At 38.2% G+C, this 6000-nt stretch overlaps 1 protein-coding gene across 1 annotated transcript in view; it reads left to right on the top strand.

Moving 5' to 3' along the window:
• Positions 1 to 6000, top strand: part of SYN2 (synapsin II) — a 1726111-nt gene that overhangs the window by 1354819 nt on the left and 365292 nt on the right. The window lies entirely within an intron of this gene.

The following is a 6000-nucleotide window of genomic DNA, read 5'->3' on the forward strand; positions in this document are numbered from 1 at the left end:
AGTGATCTTCATATTTGTAACTGACCAGCAGCTTCATATGTACAATAAAAAGATCCAACTCTCTTACTTTTTGAGTCATCTGACTAGGAGATGATAATGTATTTTGCCCCATCAGAAATATCTAGTTTTCTTATTAACAATGATGTTAAGAGAGCACCATAATTCATTTTTCTTTTCCATGTTACAGTGCGCTACGTGGGTCAGTATTCTGTACACCAAAATCCAAAGAACTATTGCATTATTCTGAAACATTAAAGTACTTTCTAGTCCATCATTTTCTACACCATTTGTTAGAATTTCGACAACCCCATCCTGTAGTCTGCTATGAATGAACTTGCCCCAAAGAAGACCTTAAAATCCAACAATAATCACTGCCCAGCCATTACAACTTGTATTTATTACCATAACTGTCATGTGACTCTCCTTCTATCTATAACTACTGTTTCACAACAATGCAGACTGACAAAGAATAATAACTTATGATGGGGACTTTTAATATGGCAAGCAATGCAAGTCTATGGCTTAAAGTTTAAAGCGCTGACATTTGTAAATACGTATTTAGGAACTACAGAATATGAACTTTCTGTCTAACATGTAAAGGATTGGTGAGCACAAAGATAGACAATTACCATAGCATAACAACCAAAATGCTGAGTCCTCACAAAGTTTAAAATAGAAAGCCATGCCATTATTGAAATACAGTACCATAACAAAAGAAAAGTTCATTGCAAATGCATTATAAGGCAGAATACTTGATGACATAATTTGGCATACTGCACAGCTGTTCATACTCCTTATATTTTTAATTTGCTACTTTTCCTCTTCCAAACACTATACATGTAATTTAAATAATTTCTAAAATGTCTGTACAAAGTCTTCATGGTTCTGCATTGCCTTCAGGAGTATTTCTATATTTTGCTGCTTAAGAGATCAAAAGTAGATCAAATCACACATAAAGCTACTTGATATGTTAATGTGAACTAATAACATGATAAAGTATATCAACAACTACTTATATTTTTGTCAGTAGAATCTCAGTGGAATCTCCAGTTTTATTTAGCAGTGAACTCATTGTTCATTGTGTTACTTTTAAAATTGATAAGTAAAAATGAACGTTTTAATTGAATATATTGCTGCTGTGGTTATTACGGTAAATAATAAGCAATGGGCCTGCTTTGGCTGTGAGTTGCTGCATATTAATGTGGCATGTTATATGTCTGAATATAATTGTCCAAGGAAATTATACTACATAATGCCATCTGTACATTACAATGGTTAGGCATATAGCTTGTCATACTGTCTATTTAAAGAGCAGTATGACAATATCCATCAAAATAGGTGCTAGAGACAGACCAGAGGAGTAGGGCGTGGCCAGAGATGATCAGGTACCCTCTGTCATTAGAAGAGTTTCATTCCTGCAGTGGAGTCATTGGGTGACAGCAGACATGGAAGTGTCAAGGAGCAGTCAAATGGCAAGAGAAGGGTGCTTACTTTGTTGACATTAGTGCAGAACTGGTTCTGTGGTAGAAGAGTGAATATAGCCAAACATAAAATGCCTTGGCCATACTTTGTCAATCTCAGCAGAATGTGTCACGTAGCCTTCTATCCTACAGGACAGAAGCATAGCTGTGGTGGAGCAATGGGGGCAGCCTCTCATGACATAAGTTGTCATGGGGTAAGATAGACAGATGCTGATTTGTTAGTAGTCCAGGACCAGTATTTACTTCCATACTGGCATTTCTGAGTGCTGGTATAGAAATGAATTCTGATACTGCTTTTGCAACTTCTCATGACCGAAGCAGTGTTTTGTGTGTGGGGAGGTGTAAGTTGCAGCAAGTTGTTTGTTAGTTTTTTTTTTTTTGTTTTTTTTGAGGAGCAGAGAACAGGGTAGACTGGAATGGCAGGTCAGGAATGTACTAGACAACTGGCAGATGACCAGAATCTGAGATCATCACTTTAAGAACATTTACTAAGAAGGACAGTACTTACTTGAACTAATTATACGTGCAGTATACACTCTGCAATGTCCTATAATATAGACAGATAGATCAACAGACAGACAAAGATATATTTGCAGAATCTAAAACCGCAATATTACCGTGAATTAATAAAAAGAAAAAGAAAATAAATTGATCAGCTAGCTCTAAAGATAGTCAGACAATGAAGCAAAATAGCATTAAAATTTAAAATGAAGAACAAAGGCATTATTCTGGATTATTAACTAATTCATGCAAATTCCTTTTGATATAATTTTAATTGTACTCTTATATTCTATATAACTGTTTAGCATTTTCTTATCATAAATGTAATGTGAACAAATGTTGGGTATAGCTGAATTTTGTTTACAGCTTTTGTGCAACATGTTATGTTGGCTTTGTGATAGCAGTGTTTTTATCCATTTCCAGAGCAATTACTGTTCAGTTTTACTGAAATGTAAAGCTTTTGTCATTTTATTATTTAGAGAATAGATACTTTGCTGTCTATATAATCCATCTTATCTTACTTAAAATGAGGTTCAAAAGCTTCTCTCTCTCACTCTGAATCTACTTATGTCATTTCATTATGTCTGAGTGACACAATTTTACTTCTCACATATTATACAGAAACATACACAGAAGTGTCAAGGAGCAGACAAATGAAAAGAGAAGGGCACTTACTTTGTTGACAGTGTTGCAGAACTGGTTCTGTGGTAGAGGGGTGATTAGTGAGTAGCCAAACATAAAATGCCTTGGCCATACAGTATCAGCAGAATTTAGTTTAGTTCAATATGTTAGATACATACATACATACATACATGCATACATACCATCTTCTACATAAAAAAAATTTTAGAAGATGTACTTGTGCCTACAGCTGTGGGGTTCTTTCTACTTTTTAGATATATTCCCTTTTTTACTTGTTATATCCCTGTAAGATACTAAGGTGATAGTGTTGTTCCTCCCATTCTACCCTCGTTATTGTTACAAATATCAGGTTATGATAACAATAGCAGTATCTGATCCCCATTTCTCTGTTTTAAAGGTTCATAAGTTCATAGGTGTTTACTAGGCTAACAACCACAAGGGCCTTATTTAAGCCTAGCCATGCATCCCAAATTTCTGACAAGTTCTGATACCCTTAATAAGTGTAAGCACGGGGCTGGGAGACGAACCATTTACAGGTTACCTGTTTGCATTAGAGACATAGGTGTCAAACCAGTGATAAATTTCCAGTTTCCCATCCATTTGTCCAAGTTGCACTTCAGTTAGGTTAGGGAAGAACTCTGCTTCACATAGATGGGGAGCCTGTTCCATAGATGGGGTAGTCCCTGGGATATATGCCTATCACTCCAGTAGGTCTTATTTATATCACAAGCAAGGTTTAAGTCTTTAGAACAGGTAATTCTGCTGCTGTTTGCATTGCGGATATGCAGGAGGTCCATCAGAGTGGAGTCTGACAACACCCTGTATGCCAGGCATAGATATCCTCTCAAAAGCCTGTAGGAGACAAAATACAGGGATAGGGCTTTGAGGCAGTCTGCACAGGACATTTTACTTATGCCATGTATTCTATTAGTAAGGAACTTCTGTGGACATTTTAAGTGTTGGATATGCCTGGTTAGGTTCATACCAAAGGGGGCATTGTACTCAATGATAGGTCTGATGAATGCCAAATACAGTGGAACAGTGACTTCCTTTGACTTAGATGACATACCTTTGTTTATAAGTTGTGCAACATAGAATGGTTTCCTCACCACTGTAGACACGTGATGATCAAAGGCTAGATTACTATCTATGTGTGTCTCTAAATCCCTGACTACTGGGTCAGCCCTAGGGGTCTGTAGTCAACATGATAGTTTGTGTCAGTGTGAGATCAGTGACAGCTCCTAATTTGCAATCATCTGCAAATTTAGTTAGCCAGAGACCATTGACATTAGCCTAGATTTCTGAGATGTAAATGCCAAAAAGGAGTGGTCCAAAGACTGATCCCTGAGGGATTCCACTTGTGTCTGGCCTCTTTGTAGAGGTGGACTCTCCAATTCTAACTTTCTGGGTCCTGTTTGTGAGCCATTTGGCTATCCATTGGGTGACATACGAATTTGTACTTAACCTCTTGAGTTTTTCAACAATGCCCGAGTGGGGTATTGTGTCCAATGCCTATGCCAGGTCAGGGTAGGCAGTGTGAATAATTTTCCCTCATCCATTGCTTTGGTGACCTTCTCCAAGAAGTCCACCAGGTTGAGTAGGTATGATCTTCCCTTAACAAAACCAAATTAGGTTGGGTCCAGTGTCTGGAGGTTTACTATATCTGTACTGATTATCTCCATGATAATTCTTTCCATGGCTTTACATATAAGACTAGTGAGACTTATGGGTCTATAGTTACTAGGGTCTGTAGATGGCCCACCTTTGTGCAGAGGAATGACTGTTGCCTTTCTCCATTCATGAGGTACAGAGCCTGTTTGGAGACTACAATTAAATAGTAATTCCAGAGACCCTGATAGGTCATGTTTCATTAGAAGGTATCCTGGGATATTGTCTGGGCTCAATGATACAGTGTTCTTGGCGTTAGATAGAGCATTAAGGACCTATTCCCTAGTGATTGCAGGGGAAGTTACATTTGATGATATTTCCTGACGGAAGTTTGAGGGGGAGAGAGGGGTAAAATTGGAGCTGCACTTATCAGCCAGGAGGTTTGCTATGTCTTTTGGCTCAGTATAGGTTTCTCCATTTACAATGAGCTCTGCACACAATTGTATATTGCCTTTGAGGTTGTGGACACAGCTAAAGAATGCTTTGTGGTTGTCCTTGACTTGAGAGGCCAAACTTACCTCAAATTTGGCTTTAGTAGACTTTATTTGTCCTCTGAGTTTTTTATTTAGTTTGATGAGAGTGCTTTTATCTTGCTAGGTACTGCACCTCCTAATGTTTGCCATGATTTTCTTCCTCCTGTTTTACATCTGATTGATTTTGTGATTCCACCAGGGTGGCTTGTTTTTTTACTTAGTTCTTTACTTCCTCCTGGTGGGTACAGCTGCCTCTATGCAGCTATTAACATGCTTGTACAGGGTTTCTGTGAACAGTTTTGCATAGGCAGCAGTGTTCTCAGGGTTTATGGTGGCTTGACATTTTGTCAGTTTCTCACTTAATAGCAGGAGGTTAGCCTCATAATAGTTCCTGAATATTCCAGGTTTAGCTGGGGGGTCCAGGTTTTATTTTTACTTCATAGGAGACCATTTTGTAGTCTGACCTTACCAGGGAAGGCATTACAGTAGGGGGTGTGCAGCAGCCATATTAATGAGCACCAGATCCAGTGTGTTTGCACCCCTGGTTGGTGTACTGACTATCTGGACCAGGGAGTTTGTATCTACAAAATCCAGGAATGTCTGTGCATGTATTTTGGTGTATTATAGGATTCCTAGTTAATAATGGGGTAATTAAAGTCATCCAAGAATATGGTATTGGGTTGGATGGTTAGTGTTTCTAATAAGTTTAAATACATGGTATGGGTTTCCAGGGTCATGGAGCTATAGCTTCCAAAGAAGTGGTATTATATTTTATCTATGGTGATTTGAACATGGAGCAGCTCAAGTGGATTGTCCTGTTTGCTCAGCCTTGAGGTATATTTATTCTTGATGTAAATAGAGACACTTTAGTCTCTGTGTAGTAGCTGGTCTAAATGTGTGGAAGGCATTATAATCTTGTACTGCTGGTGTGCTCTCCTCGGCTTTAAACCATGTTTCAGTGACTGCACAGATGTCAGCATTCTCTAGGGTAAAGAGAGCTTCTAAGCAGTGGAGTTTTTTGTTTAGACTCCTAGCATTGAGCATTAATACCTTTTGATTTTCTTGTTTTTTATTTGCTATGTCTGAAGTATTTTCAGTTTGTAAATGCCTAAAAAAGGCACTATGGGGGAAGTCCATGTTTTAGCTAATATCTGAAAACATAGAGGGGAGAGGTGCAGACCATCCCTGGAAAAGCAGCGTGGTCTGTTGACCATCTCCTTCCACACTGACAAATA

This window comes from Protopterus annectens, chromosome 7.part0 (assembly GCF_019279795.1).
Source record: "Protopterus annectens isolate FY-2018-M chromosome 7.part0, PAN1.0, whole genome shotgun sequence".
Lineage (NCBI taxonomy): Eukaryota > Metazoa > Chordata > Ceratodontiformes > Protopteridae > Protopterus > Protopterus annectens.